The sequence below is a fragment of the Peromyscus californicus genome, unplaced genomic scaffold (assembly GCF_007827085.1).
Source record: "Peromyscus californicus insignis strain IS unplaced genomic scaffold, ASM782708v3 Scaffold_2__1_contigs__length_46816999, whole genome shotgun sequence".
Classification (NCBI taxonomy): Eukaryota; Metazoa; Chordata; class Mammalia; order Rodentia; family Cricetidae; genus Peromyscus; species Peromyscus californicus.
The window spans coordinates 2,729,405-2,744,222 of record NW_026294540.1 but is presented as its reverse complement, the minus strand read 5'-3'; positions in this window follow the sequence as shown (position 1 = coordinate 2,744,222).

Sequence of the window (14,818 nt, the reverse complement as noted above, 5' to 3'; positions counted from 1 at the left end):
CAGAGAGTAACTGGAAATGGCATGAGTCTCCAAAGTCTCAGAGCCTGCCTCAATGACACACTTCCTAAGCCTTTGCAAACAGAGCCACCAACCGGGGACCAAGTGCTCACGTACACAAGCTCACAGTGGACGTTCATTCAAACCACCACAGCCACGAAGCCCGGCTGTCACATGGGTGCCAGGGATCCACATTCAGGCCCCAGGTTTGTGCAGCAAACGCTTTACCCACTGAACTGTAGCTCAGGCCCGGGTCGTTGTCTGCCATCTCCCTGGATCCACAGTCACCTCCATCCTTCCTGTCATTTCTCTCTGCTTTTATGAGTATACAGGAACACACAAGCGCTGAAAAGCCCAACACCCTGAGCACAGAGACAGGCCATAAATGTGTGTATCCAGTGTGTTTCAGGACCTGTGAATATGCACTCCCCCAGCCTCTCCCACATCCAGCCTCTCCCACATCCAGCCCCTCCCACATCCAGCCCCTCCCACACTCAGCCCCTCCCACATCCAGCCCCTCCCACACTCAGCTCTACCCACACTCAGCCTCTCCCACCCAGCCCCTTCCACACTCAGCTCCACCCACAATCAGCCCCTCCCACCCAGCCCCTCCCATACTCAGCTCCGCCCAAATCAATCCCTCCCATTCACAACCCCTCCCACACTAAGCTCCACCCACACTCAGCCCCTACCACACTCAGCCCCTTCTACTCACATCCCTGCCCACATTCACAGTCCCTCCCATACTCAGCTCCACCCACAATCAGCTCTACCCACACTCACATCCCCCTCATGCTCAGCACCAGCACTCACACCTCGGCACGCTGGAACCATAAACTGCACGGGACACATCTTCCAGCCTCACAGCCGAGATACTGTTTTCTTTAAATACCCTCAAAGGAGTCAGAATAGTGATTACCAGTTAATAACAGCCAGCTAATGGTCATTGACCACACACTACGTGGCTGCTGCTGGGCCAGCATTTCTCACAGTTGTTACCTTGCAGTGTTACAAAAAGTCCCGAAAGATAGCAGCAAAGACCCCCTTCTTAAAAAATAGGACCAAAGGGGTGTGACACACAGAATCAGTGTGTCCATGTCCTCCACCCCAACTAGGGTGGGAACTTGTGAGTTGCTGTGTGGATTGTGGGTGTGACTGTAGGTGCGTCCTGTTTGCCTGGCTATGGGGACAGTCCTCTAGGGCAGGAGTGTGGGTGTCACGTCTCAGTTCTGGAGGATGGATGCCAATGGTCAAGAGGCCAGCCCTCTGAGAACTGTGGGAGCCTCTCCTCATCTCCTGGACGCCTCTTACCACCTCTGCACATCTGGGAGCACTCACCCTAACGGGCTTTTTAAAACTTGATTGCCTGTCTCTAAATAAGGTCGTGGTCTGGCGTCCTTGCTGTTAGAGCTGTGATGTGCCTCTCTTGTGGCATAGGAACGGACACAACTGAATCAAAACTATGGGTAAGAGAAAACAGAGACACATCAGCTCTGAGCATGGCCAGGGGGACGGTGGGAAGAAAAGAGGGTAAGGGCTTGGGCTGGGGTAGAGCCTTAGGTGCGGCACACGTGGGGTGTGGTGGACTTCTGTGCTCCCAAACTGTCTTCCATCGTCCCACCAAAGAGTCATCAGTGGGATGTGAAGGGAGCAGGCAGAACCTCTGTGGGCTCAAGGTCCTGGTAGAGAACAGGGCATGACCCAAAAGCCTGCTGAACTTGGCCATGGGGAACATATAGGAACTACAGGCCGTACCACAGTGCTCACAGGGTCACAGACCCTCTGCCAAGTCACTCCCCTCTGCAAGGCTCAGTTGCTCATCTCTGCAATGGGAGCACTGAGATGGGAAGACATGGGTAAAACAAGCTGCCTTGTTTACTTCAGACCCACGATGGAATAGCACAGGGTGAAAGACCTCAGTCACAGGGTGAAAGGCCTCAGCCACAGCGTTCACTTCAGGAAATAATAACATCTGAGGTCTGAAACCAAGTGCCGTGGACGTTAACTCTGCCAGAGACCATATTCCTAGGCCTACAGATTGTACTGTTCTGTGTGTCCTCGCACACCTTCACCCTGTCTGTCCTCACACACCTTCACTCTGTCTGTCTCCACACACCTTCACTCTGTCTGTCCCACACACCTTCACCCTGTCTGTCCCCACACACCTTCACTCTGTCTGTCCCACACACCTTCACCCTGTCTGTCCCCACACACCTTCACTCTGTCTGTCCCACACACCTTCACCCTGTCTGTCCCCACACACCTTCACTCTGTCTGTCCCACACACCTTCACTCTGTCTGTCCCCACACACCTTCACTCTGTCTGTCCCACACACCTTCACTCTGTGTCCTCACACACCTTCACTCTGTGTCCTCACACACCTTCACTCTGTCCTCACACACCTTCACTCTGTCTGTCCACACACACCTTCACTCTGTCTGTCCTCACACACCTTCACTCTGTCTGTCCTCACACACCTTCACTCTGTCTGTCCTCACACACCTTCACTCTGTCTGTCCTCACACACCTTCACTCTGTCTGTCCTCACACACCTTCACTCTGTCTGTCACCACACACCTTCACCCTATGTGCCCTCACACACCCTCACTCCATCCATCTGGAGTCTCTCTGGGTATGCAGATTTCCTTTCACATGACTCAAGATGTGCCAGAGCCCACCCTAATAGCTTGGCGGAAGGTAATCCCTTCTTTAAAGGTCCCTGCTATAAACATGACCTCTTTAGATGGTACCGAGATCTCTTGCATTTCAGAGGGTCAGAGTTTGACGCAGGGCATGTACCGTGCAGTAGTCTGTGACTGTTTCACACAGTAATAACAGTGTTACCAGCTGCTTGACTATTAGATAAGCATGTCTCATCTCCCAGCCTTTTCCACAAAGCAAAGCCGTTTTGGACGTTGGAAATAAGTTCACACGGCCCTCCTGTGTCTGACTTCCATGCTTTTCTGAGCCTGGAATACATGAGCTTCTGCGAGGTTCTCTGCACCTGCAGCTCTCAGTCAACCAAGATTTGCCGTCACCTGCTCAGTGCCAGGCACCGGTCCCCACACTGAGGACACCATGAGAAGGCAACGGGACAGATGAAAGACCCTGCTCTTCTCTGGGGGACTCTGGAGTTGCAGAGACTCAGGAAGCAAGGTAACAAATCTGCCATCAGAGAGTGAGCCGCTGTGGGAAGAAGAAAAGCTGGGAAAACATTTGTTTTCTGAAACACATTTTACAAAAGAAGAAAGCTGTCACCACCGTTCCGTCATGTACACTGACGCCTCCAGAAAGGTCAAACCTGCTAACAGCAATGAGGCTTTCCTCCCTCAGTCAGGAACAGAAATTCTAAAGAGGATCATTAAGAGTCAATTTGCTAAACCAGACGTGGTGGCACACACCTGTGATCCTAGCACCGAGGCCAGGCAGGGGGATGCCACGCTGGAGGACAGACTGTGCTCTGCAGATTAAGTCTGTCTCAAAACAACAACAACAACAACAACAGCAAAACACAGGGCAGGGAGACAGCTCAGCCCAAGTGCCTGTTGTACAAGCATGAGTCCAGATTCCCCAGAATCAGTGTGAAAAGGCAGCGTCATCCAGTCCTGGGGAGTCGGGCAGGAGGAGCCCTGGAGTTCCCCAGCCAGCTCATATGGTGGAATCCAAGTGTGCCAAGTTCAGCAAGAGACGTCCGTTCAAATAACAAGGTGGAGAGAGACAGGAAGACAGCAGACATCTGCCTGTGGCCTACACACAGAGAGAATAACAGACATACACAGACACACAGACACAGACAGACATGCATGTACATGCGCATACACACACACACACACACACACACACACACACACACACACACACACACACTCCAATGTAATACCCCACAATACAAACCAGATGCCTGGCCTGCAGAGCCCACCCAGGTGGGTGAGTGACCACACCAACATCTCCTCTTCCTTCCACAGAAGGCACTTTAGACAGTGTGTCCCGAGCTCAGAAAAGCCTTAGACAGTCAGGACTAGAGGCACTCAGGGACAACCCTCAAAGTGAGTCTCAGGTGGTGGTTGGTCTGAGACTAGCCTGTCACCCCAGCACCCAGGAGGGGGAAGCAGGAGGATCAGAAGCTCGGGGTTATCCTGGGCTACATTGTGAGTTCAAGGCCAGGCTGGAATACATGAAACTGTGTCTCAGAAGAGAGAGAGAGAGAGAGAGAGAGAGAGAGAGAGAGAGAGAGAGAGAGAGAGAGAGAGAGAGGAGCAGTGGGAAGGGAGGGGATGGAAAGGAAGAGGGGAAGAGAGGAGGAGGAGAGGAAGTGGAGAGGAGAGGGGAGGGGAGGGAAGGAAGATTTCCCCAAAGGTGCTCAGTGTCCAGGCTGAGTTTAGAAGTTTGTGAATACTTATCCATCCAGCAAATCACATGGGCTCTCCTGCCCCGGCCCCGGTGTGCAACAGTGTTGCAGACTCTGGCTGAGGTCAGATGAGCTGGTGGGCTCTCCTCCTTCCTGGCCCCCAGCCGTGTGCAACAGTGTAGCAGACTTCGGCTGAGGTCAGATAAGCCCGTGGGCTCTCCTTCTTCCGGCCTGGAGCCATGTGTAACAGTGTTGCAGACTCCGGCTGAGGTCAGATGAGCCCAAGTACCCCTTTTCCTGAGACTGGGTGCCAGTTCCCAACACCTCTACATTCCCGGGACCTCCACCGCCCAGAGGTCCATCCCACGACAATACAGACCATGCCCGTCCCACAACCCAGAGGTCTCTCTGCACAGCTTAGAGCTGGGGACGCTGGGTCTGAACACCAAGGCCCACCTGTGGGAAGAGCAGGGGCGGCTGAGAGGCCCTGACGATGAGAGACATCAGATGCAGCCCTGGAAGGTTCTGGGTATAATTACTGGCCTGGTTGAGCTACCTCCGCTGTCCTTGGAAGGCTGTGGGCAGCCTGGGACACCCCTCTTCAGCCCTGGCTGCCTGGTTACCTGTCAGTGAAAGTCCAGCTTCGGCACAGCAGCAGATGTGAAGCAGCAGCCTGGTGACACACTAGCAGGACCTGTCACCCTCTCATCACCACACCCCCACCCCCAGTTCCTTGTGTGTTTGTGCTGAGCTGAGCCCAGAGCTGGGCGACATCACCAAGAGGCAGGATCAGAGGCTCCCTGCCTGGTCAGTGCCCTGAGCAGTCTATGGGAGATTAAAAAAAAACATTTTTGCTTAGCTGAGAGAGGACCCATCACTCCCAGCTCAGTGGGACAGCATATGGAGCCCCTCTTCTCCCAGAACCCCAAGTTTGTGACCATCTTGCTCAGGCTTGCTGCACAGGGTAGTGGGAGACACTGTAGTGGCTAAAGGCCCCTGACAGAACCAGTCCCGGCCTGTGCTCAGACAAGGATGCAACAAAAAATGCCTTCCCAATACCAGGCACCCACCGATGTTCAGAGAAGACAGAAGCCACCAAGAGCGGGGATCTGAACCCAGGGCTCTAGGCCCAGAGTCCAGGATTCTTGGTAATAATGTAGCAGACTGGCATTGTAGCTGTGAGGGGAGCTGGAGGGAATTCACAGGCCATACAGAACTGTCCCTTGGCCACAAAACTGTCCCTTCCCCAGCTCTGAGGCCACAGAACTGCCCCTTCCTCCTTCAAGGAGGTGGACCCTGTGCTCGGAATCACAGAATCACCCCTGGATTATCCCAGCTTCCTCTCTCCCTCCTGTTCCTTCCTGCCCTGGATTCTGTTCTGTTCGGCTTTTGAACTCAGCATCCCCCTGCCCTTGCCTCCCTGAGAGCTGGGGTGGCAGGTGGACACCGCCTCTGGCCCCAGCACACCCCTGTGGATGTTCACTTCTACCGCACCCCAGCCCCACACACCCTCCCTCACATGGGGAAAGGCTGGGGACACGACCAGCCTGTTTGCCCACCTGTCTTCGGGGAATCCAATTTCATGCCCAGTGTCTGGAGTGACTTGTACCAAACTACAATGGCACAGGACGCCACTGAACAGTTCAGATGGACTTTTCCACAAAGACCTAGAAATTATTCTTGCTGCTGGAGATCCATTGATCATCTTGTTTGGAAGTGGGTGGCCACCAAGGTTCTAGGCCCCTGCATGGCTACTCACCATTCCTGGGCAAGGGTGTCCCCGGTAGGGATTTGGTGGGAACAGGCAAAGTACTGCCTGTGACTGAGGGCAGACACCGTGGTGATCTACCTGTAACCAGTGCAGACTGGTCCCATCACTTTTCATATAGAGACAGAGGATCAGGGAGGGAGCCTCCATCACCTAATGTCAAAGTAAACTGAGACCAAATTGGACCCAAGGACTTCCCTCTCACCCCTTGCTGCCTCCTGAAGGGAGAGGGAAGTGAGTCAGTTGACCATACAGGGTTTGTGAGGATTGTAAGAAACCAGGATGCATGGGGAAATCCTGCTAGCATGCCTTCGCTCTTGTCTCAAAAACTGGAATCCGTCTGCATCCCCAGGGGGCCCAAACACAGGCTGGTTACATAGTGGGGACACTCCACAGCCTCCCTGTGCCTCAGTTTCTCTCCTGGGACGTCAGGTGATACTGGCAGCCCTGGATTCATCTCATGAACTTCCTCAAGTTCTCTCAGCTTTGTCTAATGACCAGACAACCCATGGCTTCCTGAACGCTTCCATAGACGCTGCTATGGCAACATAGTCTATATTCATTGTAGAGTCCCAGCGCCTGAAGCCAAGGACGTGGGTCTCTGGCTCCTCCCACCACTTGTAGGTTTTGAAGTGGAGACTGGAGCACCTGGGACGGGAAGAGTCAGCCTGGAGCACACGGGTAACTTGTCAAACAGCCCCTGGGCCAGCTCAGGATGTACCAGGGACCTCTTATTCTCTCTCTTCAGTCTGCTGACCCTCTCCCTCAGTCTCATACACAGATTATGGTGGCCCCGCGTCATTCCTGGAGAGCCTGCAATAAGGCCATGGCAAGGAGCGGCCAGAGACTCAAACAGATGCGTGGAAGGTCCTCAGGGTCACAGTCAGCTCATCATCAGCACCCCAGAGACACATGCTGCTGTCTCGGGTCTTAGCGTTTGTGTACATGCTCCACAGGCAGACTCTGGAGTGAGGCATGGGACCGGTGAGCACAGGTTCCCCACATCTGCCCTCAGCCCCATTCTGGTCTTTTTCTCCTGCTTTTGTCTCTTCCTGGAAAAATCATTCATTCATTCATTCACTGGTTCTTAAGACAGTCATTCAAAGGAGTGCTTGCATAAAAATCAAACATCTTGGCCAGGCACGGGGGTCATGCCTGTAATCCTAGCCACTTGAGAGACTGGGGTAGGATTGGTGCCTGTGAATTTGGGAGCAGTCTATCCAGTGGGTTTCAGTCTACCCTGGGTGACGGTGGTCCTTACGAGACTGAGGTCCTTCCTACCTCCTAAAAAATAAATAACCAAGCATCCCCAATGCAAATAAGAGCAGCCACTGTGGAGACAGCAAGGGGGTGAGGTCCCACACGGCCCTGAAAATGGAGACAGCAAGGGGGTGAGGTCCCACACGGCCCTGAAAATGGAAACGCCATACAACCGGTGCCCCAAGCGTGCGCGCGCGCGCACACACACACACACACACACACACACACACACACACACAGAATGCCCTCAGCATCCCTCACTGTGTGCAGGAAGATGGTTGCAACTGGAGACAAGCATCTTAATTAAGTGAATTAGACCAAGCAGAAAAGACAAATGGGGTGTGTGTTCTCTCACTTGTGGACCCATGATTTTATACAGTTACATAAAAATCACAATCGTGTGTGTGTGTGTGTGTGTGTGTGTGTGTGTGTGTGTGTGTGTGTGTGTAGGGCATGAAAGTAGAGGTGACACGGAGTTAACAAAGGGGCCCAAAGAGAGGGAGGGGATGTGTCGATATACAATGAAGGCTTGCTTGAAATTTTTAAAATGAAAGTCAAGCATACACCAAGAGTAGCAGCTGCTGCTCCTGTTCTCCGGCTCACACTCGCCTCACCTGCCTTCACCTCCCCACGTGAGCCCCTCCCCCCCGCCCCAGGCATCAGCCTTCCCTGACTTCCAAGCAGGGCCAAGTCTCTCCACAGCCCCCCACATCCGCACTCTGCCATGATGGTGCAGCAAAGCCCACAGCCCACTGCCTGGTTAAAGTCCACTCAAGTCACCCTTATGTCCTCCCAGGTCACCGCTGTGTCTGCCCAGCTGTGACACTCAGGACCCAGATCCTGGCTGATGCTAAAGAAATTCACTCACACAGCACTCTCCCAGTGGTGGGAACACCCTCCCATAGAGTGAGCGGGGGGGGGGGGGGGGGGGTCAGCCCAGTGAAAACAAGTCACAGACGCTACATCCCCATCCCCGTGGAGTGAATGCTCCAGGTGAGGAGGATGGCAGGCAGGGAAGCAGAAAGTAAACTCTGTGAGGGAATAGGCTACACCTGCAAGGTGGGGAAGAATTTCCAGGCAGGGGGAGCAGCCAGTGCAAAAGCCCTGAGGCAGGAGCAGCGATGGCCCTCTTGAACACCTTTGAGGATTCTGGCATCCAGGGAATGACATGAGTGAGGGGCAGAGAGCAGCAGACCGCTTCTGAGAGGAGAGGCCATGTTCCGTATCATCCAGAAGAGAAATGATCTACATGGTCTATGAGAGTCCCATCTTTAGTGTTGAATAAGTAATTTATTACGTGTATATAGCATGCCGAAGTAAAAGGAGATGTGGGGGGCGGGGAGAGAGAGTGAAATATGAAATCAAGGGCTGAAAATATCCAGCAGAAACCATCTGGGGAGACTGAGGCAGTTGCAGGATCCCAGGTTGAGCTTTTGTGGCTGAGCTTCCACCTCGGGCACTTTCCAGTCAACAGTCACCTATTGGGAATCAGTCACTTCCAGCTGTTGTCAAGACACTGTGTCCACTCCCGGGCTGCTTTGCCATTCTGTCTCCTGCCTGTCATGGAGTCTGGGGGAGGGGGGGACAATCTATTCCAGACAAGAGCCCTGGAGGACACTTGACATACACGTCCTTGGGTTTGAAGTGTGTGTGTGGTGGGGAGGGAAGGGCAACCAGCTTCTCAGTGAGCTCAAAGAGCCCACGGCAGTGTGCCAATATAATATACGTTACAGGCCGTGTAGGACTCCGTAGAAATCTTTGCTCCCCTCTGAAATGGGAGGAATCTGAGGTAACCAATGCCCTCCCCCCACCTTGCCCAGGACAGAAGGGGTTCCCAGAAGGAAAATAGACCTTCAAGTACTGAGACAAGAGCAGCCCCCTGGACACCAGGACGCCATGGGCTTCAGGGCACAGCTGTGACTTTGTCTTCCTGGGGTATGAGATGTTGGCTCAGAACAGACTTTGAGGGCCCGGAGCACAACTAGGCGAGCCTCTTGGTGCCATAGATTCCTGGACACCCAGCCAGCACTCACCAAAGCCAGGCCAGTGCCTGGGTTCACTCACCCTCACCATCCACTGCTCTGCCCTCAGAAGTGTTATCTGGGAATTGGAGAGGGCTGGTTCAGCCAGCATCCTGTGATGACTAGAGAGAACAGCCGGGGGGCGGGGGGCAGGCACCTGGACAGCACCCAGCCCATAGAAATGGATCCAGTGTCCAGCTACCATCCAAGTCCCCTCCATCCAAGTCCCCTCACAAGTTTCACTGAGCAGCTGAAGGGCTCTTCTTCAGCTTCCTCTGAAACCTGGTGGAGAGCAGTTCTGGCTGCAGGGTAGGTAATATTTATGTCCTCTTTTTCTAAAGGTGAAGGATTTCTCAGGGATGCTGATTAGCACACGAGCAGCCTCCAGGTCACGCTGTAAACACGCAGAATGGAGTGTTCAGAGCCCCGATTTGTCCAGAAAACTAGAACAAAGATGCCAGAGGGCTGTAAACACAGCAAGTCTCTCCCAGCTGGGAATGTCTTCCATTCTGTTCCCCGCCCTTTGTTCACTCATTGGATGGTTTATGGACGCACTCAACAAATACCCCCTGGATGTCTGCTGTCCACCAGGCACTGTGCTGAGCACCAGGGAGCCCCAAAGCGCAGGAACAGGGCCCTACCCCTATAGCACCTAACAGCTGAGACAAGATAAGGTAATGATGGGTATCGTGTGGGAAAATAATGGCAACGATGTTAACAGTGGCTTTATTGCTTTTTAATGGAGGTCTACTTTGTATACAGTGACGCTCTCAAAGGGAAGGCGTACCAGTGTCTGTTTGACAAATGCCTGTCAAGACTGACCGTCTCTTAATCACTTTGGGCACAGTCGAGAGATTGTTCAGTGGTTAGAGCACGTGCTGCAGTATCCTAGAGTTTGGGTCACATAACCAGGTGGCACGCAACCCTATAGCGACATGTCCAGGGGATCCAACCTCCTCCTCTGGCCTCCGAGGGTACAGTACTCACATGCACACTCTCCCACACACAGACTTACACACATACACCTTGCAATCACTTCAGGGGGTCATTTCCTGTTCCATCCCCATCATCATAGGTGAGGTTTTCCTGTAGATGGATCATGCCATTTTGGAGGAAGGCTTCCTTCACTGGGTGAGTTATGACACTTCTGGATGAATCAGTAGTTCGTTTTTTAGTGCTGAATACTATTTCATTATCTAAAGAAACCACAGTCATTCTATGATTTTCCTGCAGATGGCTGTTCCCAGTTCCCAGTGGAGAAACTGTGCCGTGGACACTGGGTTCATTTCTGTGGGCTTTGTTCTCATTCTCCTGGATAAATACCTAGTGACTGGACATCAGAATCCTATAATACTGTGCACTTAACTTGGTGATAGATGGCCAAAGGGCTTTCCATGAGGAATGTCCGTTCTGTTCCCCGGAGGAATAGGGGAGACCCAGGTGCTCCACACTCTGACCCACAGTGGCTGGGGCTGGCAGCTATATTTTCCGATCTGGTGGTAGCACGGCTGAGCCTCTTGTGCTTTTACTGGGCATTTCTCTCCTGGCTAACGAAGCTGAATGCCCTTTTCAGGTGTTCATCGGTCACTTGCACAAGTTCTCGCGTACAATATCTGCTCAAGTCTTTACTGGCACTCTTGTCTCCTCATCACACAGTTATAAGATTTTTTTTGCATCTTCTGTAGGGAAGCCCCTAGTCAGTGATCTGTTTTGGAGGGTTGCCTCCCCCATGCCAGCCCAGTCTATGGCATGCCTATTTATTAAAAATTCATTTAGGGGCCTGGGAATGCGGTTCAGTTGGTAGAGTGCTTGCCTAGCATGCACAAAGCCCCAGGTTCAGTCCCCAGCCCTGTATAAAACTGGGCCTGGTGTACACCTGGAAGGATACAGGAGACAAGGGCAGGATGATCAGGAGTTCAGGGTCAGCCTCAGCTACATAGAAAATTCCAGACCAGCCTGGGTTACATGAAACCTTGTCTCAGAAACTAATAATTAAAAAAAAAATAGGTGTATTTAAGGCAAGCCCATTACCAACTGTCTTAGTTACTTCTCTGTTGCTATGAGAAGACACCAGGACCAAAGAAACTTACAGAAGAAAGTTTATTTGGGGCTCACCATTCAGAGGGAGAGTCCATAACCATCACAGCGGGCAGCATGGCAGCAAGCAGGCAGGCATGGTGCTGGAGCAGTAGCTGAGAGCTCACCTCTTTATCCACGAGCATGAGGCAGAGACATTCCCAGAATGGTGCAAGTCTTGTGAAACCTCACAGCCCGCCCCCAGTGGCACCCCTCCTCTCACAAGGCCACGCCTCCTAGTCCTTCCTAAGCAGTTCCATCAACTGGGGTCCAAGCATTCAGGTATCTGATCCTACAGGGACCGTTCTCACTCAAACTACCACAGCAACTTTGCCGTCTCCCAAGCCCTATGGTAGGTGTATTTAGATGAAGCAGACATTTTTATTTTTAGTGAATTCCAGTTTATTTATTCTTTTCCATCATTTTCCATACTCTATGAACCCTTCCTAAGAAATCTTACGTCATCAAACCCAAAAAGGTCGTCCAAGTCATTCCCAGTTTTCTGTCCAGAACTTTCTTAGCTTCTCTTTTATGATCAGACATAGGATTATCCACAAGTCACAGAGATATGTCTGTGCTTTGTCTCCAGGAACTTCCAGTCATCCAGTGATTCGAATCTTCTCCCACTGCCAGGGAGGACGATTCTCCTTTGGGTTTCCTCCTACAATTCACTTCTTCCTTCCTCCTGTCTCACACTGATCTGGAGCTGACGACCATGTGCTTGGACCTGGGGCAGGGCAAGGTGGGTGGTGAGTGTAGACAGGAAAGACATGGCAGGGAGAGGAGCTGGGGGGCCTGTTGCAGGCTGGGTAAGATGTAATGTTCAAGTTGGAGGAGAGAAGATCTGCAGGGAGGGGAGTCACATGGACCAAGGCTCCAAGGCTGGCTCGGGGGACATCCCTTCAACGGCAGTGACCAGGGGCAGCTGTGGCAATGGCCACAGTCTGACACACTGATGTGTGACCTCGGCAGTCCCACCAAAAGGGCAGAGCGCTTCCTCCCCATGAGAGTTTTCTCTAGTCGATAGACTTCACAGGGAAGAGGGCCTGGGCCTCAAGCAGGCTGCATGCTTCCATACCTGCCTCAGCTCTGGGAGCACACTCAGGCTTCCTGGCTGCTTCACAGAGCACAGCCAGCTCACCCTGGCCATCTAGACAAAACCAAGCACCAGCTGGCCCGTCAGCTGGATCATCTAGAAATGAGGGACGTGCGAGGAGTGAGGAGTGAGCACGAGGTGTTTGTGGAAGATACACCTGGGAAGAAGATGGACTCAGGCAGGGGAACGCTTCCGACCCCAAGGAAGATACACCTGTTGTAGAAAGGCTAGGCTTTGAGCCCCAGATCATGGCATACCTGCTCAACAAAGCCAACTTGATGGACTCCATCAAGTCTTGTATGGACTCCAGCAAGGAGCAGATACAGCTGGGCTGTGGCTTCTGCTGTTTCAGTCACTAGCCAAGGGTTTGGATCCAAGTTGGACATCACAGTCTAGAAGCTGGTGGAGATCCTGGAGGTCCCAGCAGCCAGGCACCATAGAGTAACCATGGTCCTTGCTGATAACCATGGAATTACTATTTTTAAGCAAAACGCACAGCTCAGCACTCAGGCCTTGGCAGAGACAGGCAGGAGCTCCCCAGCGAGACTTCAGAGCCAAGCCGCACACCTAGCTAACAGCTCCAGGCACATAAGCAGCCCACACTGAGTTCTGCATGCTCTTGGATTACCGTGGATGTTTGTTATACAGCATTACTGTGGCAAAAGACAAAAATAACTGTTACGGTGAGTGAGCACTGTAGTTCACTTCCCATGGGGTAGGGACAAGCTCGGGGCTCTGCTCCAGCCAGATCAACAAGTACACATGGTTATTCTTAATTGCAGGGAAGCCTGACTCTGCCAGCCAACCCCCAGCCATTTAACAATGTCTATGCTTCCAAATTCATTAGGCATCAATTTGTAAAGATGAGGCAATTGTGGCACTCTGGCAGCCTCCGGGGCAGGGGAGGAGGAGAATCAGAGCAAGCAACTGAATGCAGTGGCTATCAGGGAACCTTAAGGTGTGTGTTAATAATTCATGTCCATCCCTGTGTACTCTCAAGCTGGGGCACAGGGTCGGCACGGCTGGAGAGCACTCATTGAGCTTGGGAGACGGCCTCAAGGGAGAGCAGGGACTTTAACTTTCTACCTGCCCAGACTCTCAGAATTACTGTGAAGTGGGCACCAGGGCAATCAGAAAGGCCTGTTGCTTCCTGCAAACATCTTCAGCGTCACTCTCTCCCACCTTTGCCAGTCAATTGGGGGGACTTTTGACTCTACCATGGAAATATCCCACGTGGAGGTTGGAGAGTTGGCTCAGTCTGTAGAGCACTCATCTTGCGAGCACAAAGATGTGAGTTCAATACCCAGAACCTCTGTAAAAGAAATCGGTTGTGCCAGCATTCACTTGTCAGCACAGTACTGGGGAGGCAGCGACAGGGGGGATCCAGGTCTCACCGGCCAGTCAGCTGAGCCTGATCGGTGGGCTCCAGGCTAGTGACTGAGCCTATAACAGAATACCAAGGTAGATAGTGTCAAAAAACACCCAAGGTTGACCTCCAGCCACCACTCATGTACATATACCTGGACACACACAGAGGAGGGGAGAGAATACCCCACAGCTGTCCACTGCCACCTGCCACCCTAGGCACAGTCCCCAGCAGAGGGGCGCCTCCATGCACAATGTGCTCACTGTTCATTTAGGCCCCATTTCCACTCTTATCCCTTGGGGCTGTCCCAGTCCCAACAGTCAGGGTGATCTCGTTAAAGATAAAGTCACATCAGCCCGCAATCCTCCCACCCTTCCCCATCTCGCTCTGAGTGAAAGGAAAACCCTACGCTGGTTTCTGCTAGTCAGCTGGTGGGAAATGAACCGCCTGGAACTGATGAGCAGCTGAAGACACCAGCGTGGTGTTACTCACAGTTTATGGACTGTGTGCTTCTGTCCTGAAGGAATGGGATGGGGTGGCCACAGAGGGAACATCCAAAGGGACCTCGCTTATGTGGCTGATGGCTAGAGTTGGCAGCTGGTAGTGGGGTCAGCTAGGATTTCAGCTGGACATCCAAGTTGGCCTCTATGGTGGTGTGAAAAAAAATGCCCCCCAAACAAGTGACACTATTAGGAGGTGTGGCTTTGTTGGAGCGAGTGTGGCCTTGTTGGAGGAAGTGTGTCATCACTGTGGAAGTGGGCTTTGAGGTCTCAAATATGCTCAAGCCACACTCAGTGTCTCAGACTACTTGTCACCTGCAAGTGTAGCATGAATCTTAAAAATTCTTATTAATAAAATCAAACCTGGAGCCAGATATAAGGGTGA